This window comes from Podarcis gaigeae (genome assembly GCF_964106915.1).
Source record: "Podarcis gaigeae genome assembly, chromosome: 11".
Classification (NCBI taxonomy): domain Eukaryota; kingdom Metazoa; phylum Chordata; class Lepidosauria; order Squamata; family Lacertidae; genus Podarcis; species Podarcis gaigeae.
This window is the reverse complement of record NC_139687.1, coordinates 14,360,991-14,379,376: the sequence shown is the minus strand read 5'-3', so window position 1 is coordinate 14,379,376 and position 18,386 is coordinate 14,360,991. Positions and strand designations below refer to the sequence as shown.

At 43.5% G+C, this 18,386-nt stretch overlaps 1 protein-coding gene and 1 long non-coding RNA gene across 8 annotated transcripts in view; one reads left to right on the top strand and one right to left on the bottom strand.

Annotated features, from left to right (window-relative positions):
- The window catches only part of CDC42SE2 (CDC42 small effector 2), a 115,116-nt gene that overhangs the window by 30,135 nt on the left and 66,595 nt on the right, over positions 1–18,386 (top strand). For 4 of the 7 annotated variants that reach the window (XM_083702507.1, XM_083702504.1, XM_083702506.1 and 1 more), the window contains exon 2: positions 17,216–17,325. The exons of the other annotated variants lie outside the window; for them this stretch is intronic. The gene's annotated coding sequence lies outside the window, so the exon portion shown is untranslated. The remainder of the gene's footprint in view (positions 1–17,215; positions 17,326–18,386) is intronic. 7 annotated transcript variants of the gene reach the window in all.
- Positions 2,006–4,827, bottom strand: LOC310827010. Its single transcript, XR_014556130.1, has 2 exons — positions 3,737–4,827; positions 2,006–3,077 (listed from the first exon to the last, which is right to left on the bottom strand). It is a non-coding gene; the product is annotated as an uncharacterized lncRNA (long non-coding RNA).

Genomic DNA, 18,386 nt, shown 5'->3' with positions numbered 1-18,386 from the left:
ATGGGGTTGATGAATTACTGATACACCTTAAATAAAACAATCTCTTGGATGTTGGTGTGCCCTAGAATTAGTTTTGGTTGTTTAATGGTAGCTTACTACTTCAATTTGTGCCATATTTATTTTGAGATGGATTTGGGACCACCATGGTGGCTAATAATAATAATAATAAAATTGTTTGCCACCCATCTGACTGTGTTGCCCCCAGCCACTCAACCAAAGTGGCTTGCGATAGAGAGAATATATACAAATTGAATATTGGCTGCTTGCCCGATATAAAAACTTACAACGTCTGGACCACTTCTGAAGTCGGCACCCAATTTCATGCTGAATCTTTGTATCAGTAGGAAAACTTTCCTTACAGGGCTTGTTCAGGGCTGTGAATAAGTGGCCACATCCCCACATCTGATTTCTTTCCGCAGGGCCTTTAAGACAGAGTTGTTCCGCCTGGCCTTTGGCTTGGAGCCAATTTGATTCCCTCCCCCTCTTTCTTTTTCCTTTTTCCTTTCTCCTCCTGTGATGAGGCTGCATTTTAATATTTTAATGTTTCAATATTTTAATGTATTTTAATCTTGTGTTTAAGTTGTATTCATTCAACTTGTTTTTATTATTGCTTGTTAGGCACCCTGAGCCCGGCCTTGGCTGGGGAGGGCGGGGTATAAATAATAAATAATAATAATAATAATAATAATAATAATAATAATAATAATTACTGCTTCTGCTGTTCACTGGAAAATGTTCTGCCTGCCACCAAGTAATTGTGACTGTGCTAGGGCCAGTCTGTGTTTCTTCCATTTAGCTGCATCCTCAGGCTGCTCCATGCTTTTTAATGTGTGTCATGCTAGTTAAATGTGTGTCATGCTAGTTAAATGAAAACTTAGAAGGGTAGTTGATGATATAGGGGGATTTAGAATCTGAATTAATTCATTAATTGCATCATTCTGGTCAGCTTTACAGTGTGTGTACGTAGCTATTGCATCCATGTGACACTCTGTGCTCTGGCAAGTGGGTTATAGTGGTTAAGAGTGATAGACTTGTAATCTGGAGAACCGGGTTTGCATCTCCGCTCCTCCACATGCAGCTGCTGAGTGACCTTGGGCTAGTCACACTTTTCTGAAGTCTCTCAGCCCCACTCACCTCACAGAGTGTTTGTTGTGGGGGAGGAAGGGAAAGGAGATGGTTAGCCGCTTTGAGACTCCTTCAGGTAGTGATAAAGCGGGATCTCAAATCCAAACTCTTCTTAAACTTCCACTTTTAAAACTTGATTTGTCAAAAGCTGCCCAGGTTGACATGGGTGGCGCTGTGGTCTAAACCTCTGAGCTTCTTGGGCAGGGGTCAGCAAACATTTCCAGCAGGGGGCCGGTCCACTGTCCCTCAGACCTTGTGGGGGGCCCGACTATATTTTTTTGGGGGAAATGAATTCCTCTGCCCCACAAATAACCCAGAGATGCATTTTAAATAAAAGGACATATTCTACTCATGTAAAAACACACTGATTCCCAGACCGTCTGCGGGCCGGCTTTAGAAGCCGATTGGGTCAGATCAGGCCCCCGGGCCTTAGTTTGCCTACCCATGCTCTTGGGCTTGCCAGTCAGAAGTTCGGCGGTTTGAATCCCCACGACGGAGTGAGCTCCCGTTGCTCTGTCCCAGCGCCTGCCAACCTAGCAGTTCAAAAGCATACCAGTGCAAGTAGATAAATAGGTACCACTGTAGTGGGAAGGTAAACAGCATTTCCATGCGCTCTGGTTTCCATCACGGTGTCCCGTTGCGCCAGAAGTGGTTTAGTCCTGCTGCCCACATGGTCTGTCGGTGGACAAAGCTGTCTGTGGACAAACGCTGGCTCCCTCGACCTGAAAGAAGGATGAGCGCCACAACCCCGTGGTCACCTTTGACTGGACTTAACCACCCAGGGATCCTTTACCTTTTACCTTTATGCCTATGATCTTGTCTGTCTGCTTAATGCATCTGATGAAGTAAGCTATTGACCAGCAAAAACTCAGCCCGCATATAAACCAGTTAGCCTCAAAGGTGCCACAACATTTTAATTATATATTTGTCATCTTGGTGCTACAGACTTAATGTGGCTCTTTTTCTTGAACATTTAGCTTAAGTGGTTCCTTAGATGTCAAGATGATTGATTTTTGCTTGCTCCAAATCTTATCTAATGTATCTTCACAGTAGAGTACTTGTACAATAGTAGTACTTTATGACACAAGTAGGGATAAAATATTTAATTCTCTGCAACTATTTTCGGGTTGAACAATGAGCCATTTGTTCTCTCTCTGTATAAAACAGGATCCAGAGACAGCAAGCCATTTGTTTGCAGAATAACTAGAGGTCACACGTGGCTTCTAAACATACTAATGTATTATAAGGTTATAATTAATTGTGTAATTCTTGCTTGCAGATGAATTTCTCTCTTCCACTCTTCCTCTCAGGTTCAGTTTTCATAGCAACCCAAATATGTGAAGTACACAATTCTTCAGATAGGGAAATTGTGGTGCTAGGCAGGTAGTATTTCATATTCCTGCACCCATTTTAATATAGGTATATGCCATGGCATATGTATATATTGAATGAAATAAGAAAATATTTAGCAAAACCCTTCCACCGATGTTTAGAAAACTGTTGTATAAAACAAACTATTGCGTGTGTGTTTTGGTTTTTTTCTTTCTTTCATTCGAGCACAATAATCTTTTGTACTTGTTTAGACAGCTTTGAAAACTAGCTTGTTCATAAGAATGTTGATGTTGTCGATCTTCATTAGTTGTAGAACGTTTTACTTTTTGTTTTACGGAAGGGGAGACATTATCTGACCCATAAGCCTTTGTCTCCTGTATTACCCAGCACCTTACAAAATCATGATTGATTGATTTATATATAGCCTTTACATTAGTGACAACCAGGAATGGTCAGGTAGATTGAGATCTGTTGCTAGATCTCTGGGTTAGTTGCAATAGATCTGCAAAGGCTTCTGTCCTCTGATACTTAACCAGTGCTAAGTGAACTTTAAAAGAAAATAAACCTCTGGGTAGACTTACCTTCTGCTAATCACTTCTGTCAGCTTTCACGTTCCTCACCTAAAATAGTATTAGTCTGATGCCTTTTACTTAGATAAGGAAAACTGTTGACTAAATAAACACTTTGCTACTTTCCCTCTGAAATATATTTACAGTACTGTAGACTTGAAGCTAAAATGACCAAATCTTAAGAGTGCTTTATGCTGTCTCATTTTTAAAAGTTTATTCCATCACTGAATTCGGATTCCCAGAAGTTAGAATGCAGTTACTAACTCTCTGAAAGGAACTTGATATTAAGTTGTTTACAAGGTACGTTCGTGAGAATTGTATAGTTCACATTCCCCTTTCCGTGTCTAAGGAGATTTCATGATCCCTGATGATCCCTGATGCCAGAAGGAATTTTGGTACAACAGTGGCAATTTGTCTAACCACTGTGATTGTAGATTCTTATGCAAAACACAGTGGTCAGAGACTTTCATTTGCTTCCATGCCTTATGCTTGGCAATGCAATAAGTACTGTGCATTAATCATATTAAGTGATGATTTCCCCCTAATTCCTTTGCAATCTTTTGTGTGCCCGTCTTCATCCTCATGCAATTGCATGAAGCCACTGTGGCTCAAATGATGATTCTTTGCTTTTACAAATTGTTTTTCAGAACCAGTTTACCATGTGGCCATTCAAAAATACAGTAAGGCAACTTTGTAAAGATACAACTAACCTTCAAAAACCACCTGCAGATTTCTTTTTCTCTGGTGAATAAGAGATTTGTCCCAGTAGGGTGCAGACTCAGGTGTTACGCTTAGTAGATCCTGTGGGAATGCTCGAGGACAGAACAGTAGAGACATTGACATTTAAGACTAGAATGGAAAGTTTAAACATAATTATTTGTTTAGGTTGCCTAATGTAAGTTATGTAATTGCATGTAGGTATAATGTTTGGAAAACTACTAGTTGCGTTACTCAAAGCATTCATTATTCTCTCTGCCCAGTACAGTACTTTGAAATTAAAGATCTCTATAGAGAAGACATTAAGTCTCCTACACCCAAAATATAATGTTGCTGGGCAAAGGACCTTTTTAACCGCATATACTGGAATGTTGTAACTTCTAGGGAAACATCTCCATTAGTATCAAAAATAATTATGTGTTAGTGCAAAAGTTCAGGGGATGCACACCTGATCTGACTTTGTGTCTGGTCTGGAATACTTTGTTGTGTCTGTTGTATATTATTTTAGCAAGCTGTGGGTTTTTAAAATAAAAAAATATGCCTCTTGTCCTGTCTGAAATAACGGACCTTTTCCCCAACCCCCTTGTATGCCTTTTCCTCACCATAATTCAAGGTAAGGGTGGTATTGTGGGCAGTGCCTTCTGGGGGAGGGCACTAAAACTTATTTTTCTAGCATTTCCTCCCCCTTGCTCCTGCTCTCAAGTTAGGGAGTGTGTGCTAGGGAGAGGGGTCCATTGGAAAAGAGAGTTTTTAGAAGGACTGGATTCAAGTTCTACTTGCGTTATTAATTCACTGTGTGGGCAAGTCGCTCTCTCTGAGTTTCAGTTCTCCACAAACAAAATCATGTCCTCATTGTGATGTTTCGAGGGCGAAGTACAATAAAGGCTGTGAGGTTCTTTGCAAAAATAAAATTTCCATGTATATGTTAAAAAAGAAACGAAAGAGGTAAAGGACCCCGGAACGGTTAAGTTATTTAAAAGCAACGCCCTAGCTCAGTACTTTCTGCAGTACTTACACTGACAGCGACATCACAATGTCTTCAGAAAAGGCCTTTCTCAGCTCGCCTCCTTCAGATTATTTGAACCAGGGACAAATAGACATTATTGCTAAGCTGCTTCTGCTTCTCCTGCTGTTTGTGCTTTGGCCAAAGATAAAGGTAAAGTACCGCTGGACAGTTAAGTGCAGTTGAAATTGACTATGGGGCGTGGCACTCATCTCTGCATTCAGGCCAAGAAAGCCAGTGTTTGTTCACCCAGTGTTTCCGGGTCATGTGGGACTAAACTGCTTCTGGCACGACGGGACACCATGACGGAAACCAGGGCACACGGAAACGCCGTTTACCTTCCTGCCACAGCGGTACCTATTTATCTACTTGCACTGGTGTGCTTTTGAACTGCTAGGTTGGCAGGAGCTGGGAGAGAGCAATGGGAGCTCACCTTCTCATGGAGATTCAAACTGCTGACCTTCTGATTGGCAAGCCCAAGAGGCTCAGTGGTTTAGACCACAGCACCACCCATGTCCCAAATAAACAAGCACACAATCACTGATAGGTCCACCCACCACTGTGAGGCTCAAAGCAATGAAGATGATGCCTCCACAGCTGTTGCCATTGGCTGTGGGTTTCTTGTGATGTCACAAAAGCACTTGGCAACTGAGTGGATATAAAGGCAGGCCAAGGGGAAAGCCGTTTTCTGTTTCCAGCAGGACACACCTGGCAATGGATGTGACATTCAGCACTGCCCAGGTTTCACTTGGAGGAGGCAAAGCGGTGACTGGAAGGAGGCAATCCTCTGGCAGTGGGATGCTAGAGAGCGATAATAAGGCAAGTTTGCTTGCTTGAGGGCTGCTGGTATCTCTGATTAGAAGCTGGCAGACATCTCATGATGGACCTAACAGTAGCTTCTGGCACAATGGAACACCATGACGGAAACCAGAGCACATGGAAACACAGTTTCCCTTCCCATTGCAGAGGTATTTATTTATCTACTTGCACTGGCGTGCTTTCGAACTGCTGGGTTTCCAGGAGCTGGGACAGAGTGACGGGAGCTCACCCCGTCGCACAGATTTGAACTGCCAACCTTCCAATTGGCAATCCCAAGAGGCTCAGTGGTTTAGACCGCAGCGCCATCTGCATCCCTTTACCTTTGCCATGTATATGATAAATTCCATGGAGGTGATGGCAATAAGTAGCTTGCAGCTTTGCTAGACCCATTGCTCAGGTTCTATGGCTCCCAGTAAGTCCATGTAGGTAAGTGTGAGAGGGTGTTTTGGGGGTTTGTTTGTTTTTTGGAACATTACTAGCTTATTTTTCAAATTTCAAATTTTCATTTATTGTGCCCATGGGTCTAGAGCAGGGATGGCTAACTTTTTTTTTTGGGCCCAGCCACATTGAGGGTTGGTCACCCCTATGAGGACTGCATGCCATCGTTTGTGCATGCATGTCATACATGTGCAAACTGACACAGCACATGCACACAGTGGAGGGAACATCGAGACTCGGTAGCATGCATAAACACTCACTCTCAGCAAGCACGCTATCTCTCCCTACCCCAACAGCACCAAGCAGAGGAAAAGCACAGCAGATTTGCTCTCCAGGGTACTGCTGGGGTCATCATCATCATTATTAATTTAATTTATTTACTGTCCTATACCCCCAGGTCTCAGGGTGGTTTACAGAATAAAATCAAAATATAATACCACAAAATCCATAATCAAAACAACAACAACAACCCAATAACCCTCTCCCCCCAAACCCCCACATTTTAAAAGGGCATAGGATGTCAATCAGATCAACCAAAGACCTGGTTAAAAAGGAATGATTTTGCTCGGCACCAAAAGGTGTATAATGAAGGTGCCAGGCGAAGTTCCTTGGGGACAGAATTCCACAGACGGGGAGCCACTGCAGAGAAGGCCCTGTTCTCATGTTGCCACCCTCTGGACCTCTCGAGGAGGAGGCACGCAAAGAAGGGCCTCAGAAAATGATCTCAGCTGCCGTGTGGAGGAAAAAAAACTGCTCCAGTTGGCAGTCATTGAAGGCTGCCAAAAAGATACGGTGGCTTGCAATTGTCTTTGAGAGCAGGTGTTTTGGCTGCTCTCAGTAATAATTGTGACAGATCATCTCTCTTTAGAAGTCAACCACAGAAATTCACGTGGAAGCAAAGACACAGCCTTCTTGTGAACATGGGTCACAATAAGCAGTTTTGGAGTGCAGTTTGGACAGTAAAATATCCCAGAACCAGAGCAGACACAGCAGACAGCTCTGAAACTATATGGTCAATGCAAAAATGAATCAAGTCTCTCTAGCAGGAAGCTCCAAGCATTTTACACCTGTTGCTCAAGATTTGGAACATGGCCTATCTCATAATAGCCAAATTTGCAGTGCTCAGCAAGCATGCGGTCATTTCTATTCCTGAACCAGCTTCTGGGGAGAAGAAGTGAGACCTACAGTGACAGTCACGAAGTTATCTATGCATGCAAAATGCAGCTGTGTTTACAACTGTCTGATTACCTAGGTAGAGGGCTAAATTGCAAGCCAATTACAATAATAAGTACAAAGTGTTATAAATTGCATTTGGATAGCATAGCTCTTCAGTGTCTCAGATATGGACTAGGTTTGTGGGTGTGTTTTAAAAATCTCATTTTATACAATAAGGCACTTAATTTTGTGATTGAAAAGCAGCCGCAGCTTTTCTCATTGATAAGAAAAGTGTTCGTTTGTGAATGCCACTTCATATTTACTTCAGCAATGTATCTGATACCGGATGTAACTGAATTTTGTGTGTAGGTGTGAAACTTAAACATAGCACCTGGAAGATATTGGTTGTACTCTTTTAGCTGCAATGTGAATTAACTGAGTTTCATTCATGCCATGGGGAGAGGCATGGCTTTTAAGGGACTTCTATAATTCTCACTCCTGCCTGTTTTCATAACGCTCATAGCTAGTTAGAATAGTTATCTCAGCCCGTGGAATTTGTGGAAGTCACTTTCATTTAGATAATGTGCTGTTCGGTTTTTTATTTAATTTGGCACTTCTTGTCAAAGCACTTCTGAGCCCGAGTCCATGTGGGACACTCAAGTTTAATAGCACTTCTCATAATAGAGGTTCTGGCAAAGCTTTGTTTAAAACCTGCAATTCATCACTTGCAAAATTATGCTTACACTGACTTTGGAAAGCAAAGGTCAGCTTCGTGAATTTTTGTATCCACAAGCACAGTTCTGCAATATGAGGACTCCTTGGGGGACATTACTGTGTTTGTCTTTAGGTGCCACAGGCCTCGCATACGCTCACCTCAATTGACCTCTCATCTATTCCCCCTACTCCATAAATTTTTTAAAAAATTGAACAAGGTAACAGATTAGATATGCCCAGCCAATACTTGTGTATGGCAAGCAATGTAAGTTTTATCGAGGCTTCTCTTTGAGATTGGAAAGTGTCTTCGAGAAAAACAAGCATCTTTCCCTATGAGGCAGGGCTTCCCAAACTTGGGTCTCCAGCTGCTTCTGGACTACAATTCCCATCATTCCTAGCCACTGGTCTTGCTAGCTAGGAATGATGGGAGTCGTAGTCCAAAAACAACTGGAGACCCAGGTTTGGGAAACACTGTTTCTGAGGCAATCCACAGGGTGAATTGGGGGAGCCAGCTGTGGAGATAGCTACTGCTTGTGTGGGCTTTGCTGAAATTGTTGACATCTCTTGGTAGTGGTGGCGCTGTGGTCTAAACCACTTAGCCTCTTGGGCTTGCCAATCAGAAGGTCGGCGGTTTGAATACCCGTGACAGAGTGAGCTCCCCTTGCTCTGTTCCAGGTCCTGCCAATCTAGCACTTTGAAAGCACACCAGTGTATGTAGATAAATAGATACCACTGTAGCAGGAAGTTAAACAGTGTTTCTATGTGCTCTGGTTTCCATCACAGTGTGCAGTTTTGCCTGAAGCGGTTTAGTCCTGCTGGCCACATGACCCGGAAAGCTGTCTGTGGGCAAATGCTGGCTCCCTCAACCTGAAAGCGAGATGAGCGTTGCAACCCCATAGTTGCCTTTGACTGGACTTAACTGTCCAGGGGTCCTTTACCTTTACATTTTTACCAGTGTTGAAGGAAGAGTTGTCTTAGTAATAGCTATGTAGTGGCTTAGAAAATGCATATTATGCTGTTTGGAAGTATGTGTCATTGCTGTTGAACAATTCTGTTTGCAAAACAGGTTCTGTTTACCTTCCTTAAGCCCTCCAGGTGACTTAGCCTACAACTCCCATCAGCTTCAGCTAGCATGGCCAATGGCCAAAGATGATGAGAGTTATAGTCCAACAGTGACTGGTGGGTACCATGCCTAATAAAGGTAAAGGGACCCCTGACCATTAGGTCCAGTCGTGACCGAATCTGGGGTTGCGGTGCTCATCTTGCTTTATTGGCCGAGGGAGCTGGCATACAGCTTCCAGGTCATGTGGCCAGCATGACTAAGCCGCTTCTGGCAAACCAGAGCAGCACATGGGAACGCCGTTTAGCTTCCCTCTGAAGTGGTACCTATTTATCTACTTGCACTTTGACATGCTTTCGAACTGCTAGGTTGGCAGGAGCAGGGACTCAGCAACGGGAGCTCACCCCGTCGCGGGGATTCGAACTGTCAACCTTCTGATCAGCAAGCCCTAGGCTCTGTGGTTTAGACCACAGCGCCACCTGCGTCCCACTATGCCTAATACTCCTGCTTTATTTGTGAGTAGGTGAATCTGCAAAGAATTGCAGTTCTTTCTTTCTTTCTTTCTTTCTTTCATTTCAAGGAGAGGAAAATATGAAGAGAATCACTCATTCGGTCCAACCAAACATAGGGATGCCTTTATCAATGTGGAGTTCTTGGAAGGAGTACGTGATAAAGTATAAATGCAGTTTAAACACTTCAAACAGCGAAATAAAAGTCGGCTGAAGTGCAGAGATTGCCTGAGAATTGCTATTAAAAAATTGTATACCTTCAGTCAGAAACCGGTTAACTGGAGTGTTAATAAAAGAGATGAGCTAAATCGCTCGTTACAGATGAAGCAGAGTTCATGGATTACAGCAAATGTAGGTTAGGTAGGTGTTTAGTTTAATTAGAGAAAAAATGTTTTAAGGCAGAGGAATCAGAAGTTAATGGGGGGGGGGGAGTCCTAGGTATTGCAAGGTATGAGGGAGTTCTCCCTAGAAATGTTTTGGGGGTTGTTAGAGTATGTGTGAGATAACAGAATCCTGACATAGTGTGAATGATAAAAACAAATGCATACTTTGTGTTCAATGGCTGTAAAAGAGAGTGGTGGATTTACCAAGGATCAGTTATCTCTCTTGTTAATTAACTGCCATCTTCTGAAACAAAACAAAACAAAAAAATCACCTCCCTTCCCTTCACAACATTTACACACCATTTGACTGGAATAAAGCACCAAAGCAGTTCACCAAAAGAGCAAAACAATCAAATTATTGGTAAAGAACAATTGAAACAACTATTATGAAACATTAAATGATAATACAATTATTTATAATTGAAGAATTACCATACATCATCGGAGAAGACTTGCTTCTGTGTCTGAAAGAAAGCTTCATTTTTGCAGAACCACAAGCCTTATTCTACCATTGTTAGTATCCATCCAAGTTTGTCTTTAATTCTGACATTTTCAGAATTACTCATACCACTGTTTGAAAAACTTCCTGAATCACACATACTTGGATGAAAACACCCATTTGTCCTTGCATACAGTTCATCTCCTTTAACAAACAGACCCCTTTGTTAAAAGATACAGCCCATTTATCTAAGCTCTAGCTGAGCTAATATAGCTGTTATTTCTTCCCGGAGAATAAATTTGATAGGAAACAGCTATGGGTGGGCTTATCTCATGCAACCAGGTTGTTGTCCCTAGAAAGGTGGCGACAGTGGGAACTTTGTAAGGTCCTGATTCATTAAACACTCTGCAGTCGATTTGTTGAGGTATGAGACTGCTTTGCTAGCATTTGAAATGTTTGCCAAGACTTTTTAAAGGACATGTAAAATTTCAAAGCTTTTGTGGTGTCAGCTTTGAATAATAGGACACTCTGCTAAGTCAAGGCTCTCACTTGCCCCAAATATGTGGGGAATGCTTGCCCCAACTACGCAACTCCAGTTTGAACATGTACAGAATCTGTGATAGGAATTGAGCAGAGAGCCTTGTTTTGAGACGAAGTGCTCAGTTTTTCGGAGAAGTGCTCCTACTCATGAATGATAGGATATGGCAGCACCTAACACTAAAGCTTTTCCCCACAAGCCTTGATAAACTGTCTTTTATGAATTGCTGCTTGTGGAAAGGATCCGGCCGAGAGTATCTACGAGCTGTGAGTTGCTGCACTGCATAAACCAAGAGGGTCACTCAGGATTTCTTTTAGTGTTGTAGGGGATGCTGAGATGAAAATCTCTCATCATGCTCACTTACCCACAATGCAGCATTTCTGATTCAGCATCCTTTGTGACATTAAACAGGACCTGTAGGTGGACCTCTCTGACTGTGCGCTCCTTCACTCATGTCCTAAAAGTTGCTGTTTTAAATCAACTAGGTTCCATCCACAGTTGGGCCAGTACTGGATAAGGAAGAAGGATCCACTCTATGTTCAGTGGTGCTGGGTTGGGTCCTGGCTAAGTTAGTTGTGCTTAGCTCCTATCAAAATCACCAGGCCGTAAATTAAGCCTGTTGAAGGAAAGTGATAAATTGGTTAATTCTCCATGAGTCAGCAGAGACGACTCATTCCCCACAAGGCAGCTGCAGACATCTTGTAACTGCCTTATCGGTATTGCTGGGCAGAATTGGCGCATGAGGCTAGGTAGATAAGGCACTCAGGCTACAGCATTTATTGTGGTAGGACATTGGGAGACTCTGTGTGAGACTGTGGGGAACAGAAAAAGGAAGAGGAAGAATTGGGATTCTGGACAAGACTGAAGAGTTGCAGGACTTTGAAAGCAGCTGAATTTAGGACTTGGCAGCAAGGACTTTGAAGCAAGGAACCCTCTCTGGGCTCAGAGAGAGAAGACTGCTTGTAGCATCTGTAAATAGTGTGTGTATGCATAGTGGTGTTTGTTGGTGTCTGCCTAGTAAAGACAACTCTGCTAAATGGCTGTTTTATGCAGTGAGCTTGACTGAACTCCCATGGTAAAGGTAAAGGGACCCCTGACCATTAGGTCCAGTCGTGGCTGACTCTGGGGTTGCGGTGCTCATCTCGCTTTATTAGCCGAGGGAGCCGGCGTACAGCTTCTGGGTCATGTGGCCAGCATGACTAAGCCACTTCTGACGAAACCAGAGCAGTGCACAGAAATGCTGTTTACCTTCCCGCCGGTGTGGTACCTATTTATCTACTTGCACTTTGACGTGCTTTCGGACTGCTAGGTTGGCAGCAACGGGAGCTCACCCTGTCATAGGGATTCGAACCGCCAACCTTCTGATCAACAAGTCCTAGGCTCTGTGGTTTAACTCACAGCACCACCCGCATCCCCAACTCCCATGGTACATACACCCAAACCCAAACTCTCTGCTATCTAGATTATTTTGGCAAAATATTTCGTAAGTCACAACCTGCTTCTTTTCAGTCTCATCAGATGCCCGAGATGTGTAAGATGACAGGGAAGGTATCTTCTGATTCTGTACATACACACTATAGCATTGGTTGTAGAGCGGTGAGTCAAGACCCTCTTGGTCACAGCCTAATTCAGGCTTCCTCAACCTTGGCCCTCCAGATGTTTTGAGACTACAGTTCTCATCATCCCTGACCACTGGTCCTGCTCGCTAGGGATCATGGGAGTTGTAGGCCAAAAACATCTGGAGGGCCAAGTTTGAGGAAGCTTGGCCTAATCCAAGGTGGGTCACAACAGGAGCACTAAAAGGTAAAGGTAAAGGGACCCCTGACCATTAAGTCCAGTCGTGACCGAATCTGGGGTTGTGGCGCTCATCTCGCTTTATTGGCCGAGGGAGCCAGCGTACAGCTTCCAGGTCATGTGGCCAGCATGACTAAGCCACTTCTGGTGAACTAGAGCAGCGCACGGAAACGCCGTTTACCTTCCCGCTGGAGTGGTATCTATTTATCTACTTGCACTGGTGTGCTTTCGAACTGTTAGGTTGGCAGGAGCTAGGATGGAGCAACGGGAGCTCACCCCATAGTGGGGATTCAAACCACTGACCTTCTGATTGGCAAGCCCTAGGCTCTGTGGTTTACACCACAGCGCCACCCGTGTCCCTATGAGCCCATGTAAAAGGTAAATGTAAAGGGACCCCTGACCATTAGGTCCAGTCGTGGCCAACTCTGGGGTTGTGGTGCTCATCTCGCTTTATTGGCCGGGGAGCCGGCATACAGCTTCCGGGTCATGTGGCCAGCATGACTAAGCTGTTTCTGGCGAACCAGAGCAGCGCACAGAAACACCGTTTACCTTCTCGCTGGAGCGGTACCTATTTATCTACTTGCACTTCGTCCTTTCGAACTGCTAGGTTGGCAGGAGCAGGGACCGAGCAATGGGGGGGGATTCGAACCGCCGGCCTTCTGATCTGTTTAACCCACAGTGACACCCGCATCCCTATGAGCCCATCTAGAAGGCCTTATATTCCATCCCATTTGGGGAAGAGATTCCTGCCTGTTGCAGATGTAGCACAGTACTTAGCAACATAAAACATAAAGGGTCTTCTGGGAAGCCTGAGGCTGGATGGTAGCAAACATCCCTCCATCGCAGCAGGAAGGAGCCATTTGGCAGCACCCTTGGAGTGCATATTTGAGACCACTCAAAGTGGATTATGTTAATCAGATGCCTACTTTCCTGACAGCCCTGTTTCAGTTTCATTCCCACCATTCCATTCCAGAAAGCTTTGGTACTCACAGTAGTGAAAATACTGGTATCTGCACCTTGTGTACACAGAGACCATGATTCCACTCACATCTTGCATGATAAACTGAAGGTCACAGGAGTAGATACCTTCCTGCCTCTCATCCCCTGGCTGCAGTTCTCAGTCTACCCCTTTGTCACTCTAACCACCCTGAAAGAGATTAAGATAAAGTGGCTAAGCTTTTCTCAGTCTAGATTAATTTAACTACCTTCTTTTAATCCAATCACAGTTCTTTAAAGGAGTGGTAAAGGGATGGGTTTTCACATTGTCTATTATTGACAAAAGTGACTCTCCGTGAGAGAATATGAGTAGGAGACCTAGGAATTGTTGTCAAACTAAAGAAGAATGGCAACTTCAACTGATGGAATATTTGCAGCTTCAGACTTAACGTATAGAATAAGAGAACAAGAAGAACAAAGGTTTAAAGAAGAGTGGAAAATGCTTATTGAAAATATTGGGGGGGGGATTGTGTACATTCGGAAATGTTGGCAGCATTAAAATAAATTCAACAGTGTAAGTAAGTTTTGATGGATGTGATAATGGAATGCTGAATGTTTTAGTTTCTGTAAAATATGCAGGGATTTATGTTATGCAAAATGAACCATGGAAAGAGAAGAAGGGAAGTCATTGATATTTTAAGGTTGTTTAAATTAATATTCTACAAAGTAAAACAGAAAAACATAATAAAAATGCTACCAAAAACAGGAAGGAATTGTTGTCATAAAGTTGCCATCTTCACTGAAACAGCATTACTCAGAAGTAAAGTTCCTCTATGTTACTTTACAGCAAGTCTAAGTACTTATATCTGACATATCAGCAAAATATACTCAAGTCAGCTGTCCAGCTCAGTCTTGGAGCCAGCATGACATAGTGGATTGTGAATGGTCTTAAGAGACCAAGGAGAAACCCCGCTTGGCTACGAAACTCTGTGGGTAACTTTCAATCTAATTTGCCGCACAGGAATGTGAGGATTAAAGCTGGGGAGGGGGAGAGGGGGAACCTTGAACTGCTGGCAGCTTTCTTCTGAGCACAAACAGTGCTTTCAGGAAATGGGAATACTGATCAGGAAGACAGTGTAGGAGGGGAGGAGTTCAGGATGCCTCATCCGCCAATCATAGCACTCCCAATCACAGGAATATATAGGAAAGTGGCCTACTCTTGCCTAAGTCATAGAATTGTAGAGTTGGAAGGGACTCTGAGGGTCATCTAGTCCAACCATAGTCATACCATTGGTCCATCTAGGACATGGGAGGCAGGTGGCACTGTGGACTACACCACTGAGCCTCTTGGGCTTGCCAATCAGAAGGTCAGCAGTTCAAATCCCCGTGACGGGGTGAGCTCCCGTTGCTGAGTCCCAGCTCCTGCCAACCTAGCAGTTCAAAAGCACACCAGTGCAAGTAGATAAATAGGTACCGCTGCGGCGGGAAGGTAAACGGCATTTCCGTGCGCTCTGATTTCCATCACGGTGTTCTGTTGCACCAGAAGCGGTTTAGTCATGCTGGCCACATGAACTGGAAAGCTGTCTGCGGACAAACGCCAGCTCCCTCGGCCTGAAAGCAAGATGAGCACTGTAACCCCACAGTCACCTTTGGCTGGACTTTACCACCCAGGGGTCCATTACCTTTACCATCTATCTCAGTGGTAGGCAAACTAAGGCCCGGGGGCCAGATCCGGCCCAATTGCCTTCTAAATCCCTCACGCGGATGGTCTGGGAATCAGCATGCTTTCACATGAGTAGAATGTGTGCTTTTATTTAAAATGCATCTCTGGGTTATTTGTGGGGCATAGGAATTTGTTCTTTTGGTTTATCCCAAAATATAGCCCCCCCCCAGCTCTGAGGGACAGTGGACTGGCCCCCTGCTGAAAAAGTTTGCTGACCCCTGATCTAGCTCATTTTTGTTTACACAGACAGGCATCAGCTCTCCAGGGTTGCAGGCAGGAATCTTTTACCAGACTTACTTGAAGATGCTAGAGATTGAACCAGGCATTTTATTTTTGCATACAAAACATATGCTCTACCACTGAGTGACTCCAGGAGTCCCCTGTGATGCTTTTCAAACACACACGTGCAAATGCACAACACATTAAAAATGGCATGTAGCTTGAGCTTTGTTCTTTCTGCAGTTAAACAACCTGCTTAATCCTGTGGTTACTCTTGAACTTCCAGCTCTTGTGCCCTTGCCACAAAAAGGACTCTTTGGATAATGGTCCTTCCTTATCTTCCTAACTGCAGTATTTCCTTGTTCCTTCAAAAGTGAAAGCAACTTAAGCTTCCAGAAGCAACATAGTTCCTAATCTCAGTGGAGTTGTATCTGTATTGGCAATGACAACTGTTTACAACATTTCACTCAAGTCACACCTAAGCCCCACCCCCAAAAATGTTGGTGTGTATAATGGAGGATAAACACTAAGATCCAGATTATAAACACGTAAAATAAACACTACTTTATAAATATGCAATAAATGCACCATTTAATATGCCAGCAAGGGTGTTATGCTCCAGAAGTGGTACAAACTATGTGGGAAGTCACAGATTCCCTTAGGGTTGCAACAATTTGCCAGTTTGTGGTATGCTGCAGCAGCAGAAAACAATTTAGAGAACTGGAAATAGGAACTTTGCACTGACACACTGTAATCTCTACAAAACTACCCATATGAGCAGCTCTGTCAGTGATTTCAGTATTTAAGTTCAGGAAAAAACAGTTTGCTACTTGAAGAGAACATCCTAAAAGACAGGCTGACAGGTTCTAAGCAGGCTTCCCTTTTTACCTAAATCATTTATATCAAAGTATTGCTCCTGTTGGACGTGGGTGGCACTGTGGATTAAACCACAGAGCCTAGGACTTGCCGATCAGAAGGTCAGTGGTTTGAATCCCGGCGATGGGGTGAGCTCCCGTTGCTCCATCCCAGCTCCTGCCAACCTAGCAGTTCGAAAGCACACCAGTGCAAGTAGATAAATAGGTACCACTCTGGCGGGAAGGTAAACGGCGTTTCCGTGCGCTGCTCTAGTTCGCCAGAAGCGGCTTAGTCATGCTGGCCGCATGACCCGGAAGCTGTTCACCAGTAAAGCGAGATGAGCGCTGCAACCCCAGAGTCATCCGCGACTGGACCTAATGGTCAGGGGTCCCTTTACCTTTACATGGGCTCATGCAGACCTGGCAATTGGAAAGAGCAGTCTGTGCTGCTTATTTTGGTTATTGTTTTTAATTTCCATTTGCAAGAGGGTTTTTTTCTCCTTCAAATTACACACCCACCCACACAAATAAGTGACAGGTGTCATTTGCGGATATTGTTGTGTATTCAGTACCTTTGACTTTATTTGTTAGGTAATATCCTTCACCAGAGGATCCCAAAGTGGATTATGCAATAGTAAAACAAGGCCATGCATAAAGTCAAAATGGCTATAAAATTGCCATTTGTCACAAGCAATGTGAAATCCCTAACATGCAGGGTGAACAACTAACTAATCAAACATTGTCCATGATTTGCGTAAGAAGGTACTCAAGGTGCCAATCCATTAGCCACTGACAGATGATTACCACCTCTGCTCAGAAATTGCTCATATTGCACTAAATCGTTAGCAATAACATAGTGTTCTCTGTCTCTGGGTGTTCTACAAACAGTGTTTTCATGAATAGAACTGACACAAAGAGGGTGCTCCACAAGAGGTTTATACAAGATTTTGTGGCCTGGTTACTCTGATGCTGGACACATCCTAGAATATCTTCAGCCTGTGAGTAAGAGATTCCCTCCCCCTCTTCTTTTTACCTTTCTCCTCCTGTGATGGAACTCCTATTTGGGGACTTCCCTGGCTTTTTCCTGTCCCATGTGGGACCAGTCTGGAAAGTTAGCCTTGGTGAAGACTTGACGCTTTCATCCCCCAAAAAAGTTTTTGATTTGAGTTTCCATTTAAATGAGGCTGTATTTTAATGTTTTAATGCTGTATTTTAATCTTGTTTTTAAGTTGTATTTCAACCAATTTGTTTTTATATCGGGTGTTAGCCACCCTGAGCCCGGTCTTGGCTGGGGAGGGCGGGGTATAAACAGAATATTATTATTATTATTATTATTATTATTAGCTGTAGGCAAGGTTTATTCTTCACCATGAGTCCCAGTTTAGCCAAACCTTTGCGTAGCTCAGGGTAGAAACAAAAAGGACTGGGGAGGGTCAAAGTGCACCTTTCCAGCAATCCACATGTACATGTGACCCCCCCCTTAAGCCATAGTTTCTATTGTTTGTGTGATTCCAGGAAGCCACAAAACCAAGCCATTTGTGTTTCATGCATGTTGTATCAGAACTGGCTAAGGATCCGTGTTTCAAACACTTTCAGACTAAACTGCTTGGCACAGGGGTTTTTCTTCCTTTTGAATATTTCTGGTTGTAATGGCCAAACAACTGCAAGAACCAAATAACCAAAGACTGTGTTTTTAACAATGTGCTGCTTAATAATTGTGTGTGTGTGTGTTGATTTTCTTGGGCCCGTTGAGTAACTGCTCTCTTTGAACAACTGTAGAGTGATTCTAATTAGGGATGAAAACTAGATGTTCATATGCATCTGTGTAGTCTGTTTTGATTTCCCCCTTGTATGTGCTCACAAAGAGTCAAAGCAGCTATGAATACATTACGTCTCCTTATTTCTGCATGCTACAGATGTCAACCTAAAGGGCAATGTTTCTGAAATGAGCACATTTTCTCCTGCGCCAGCTGTAGCCTTGGAGACTCTGGACAACCTTTATTTGCCATCAAGCTCAGTAATGCACTGCTATTTTAATTTTAAAAAAAAAAATCAAATC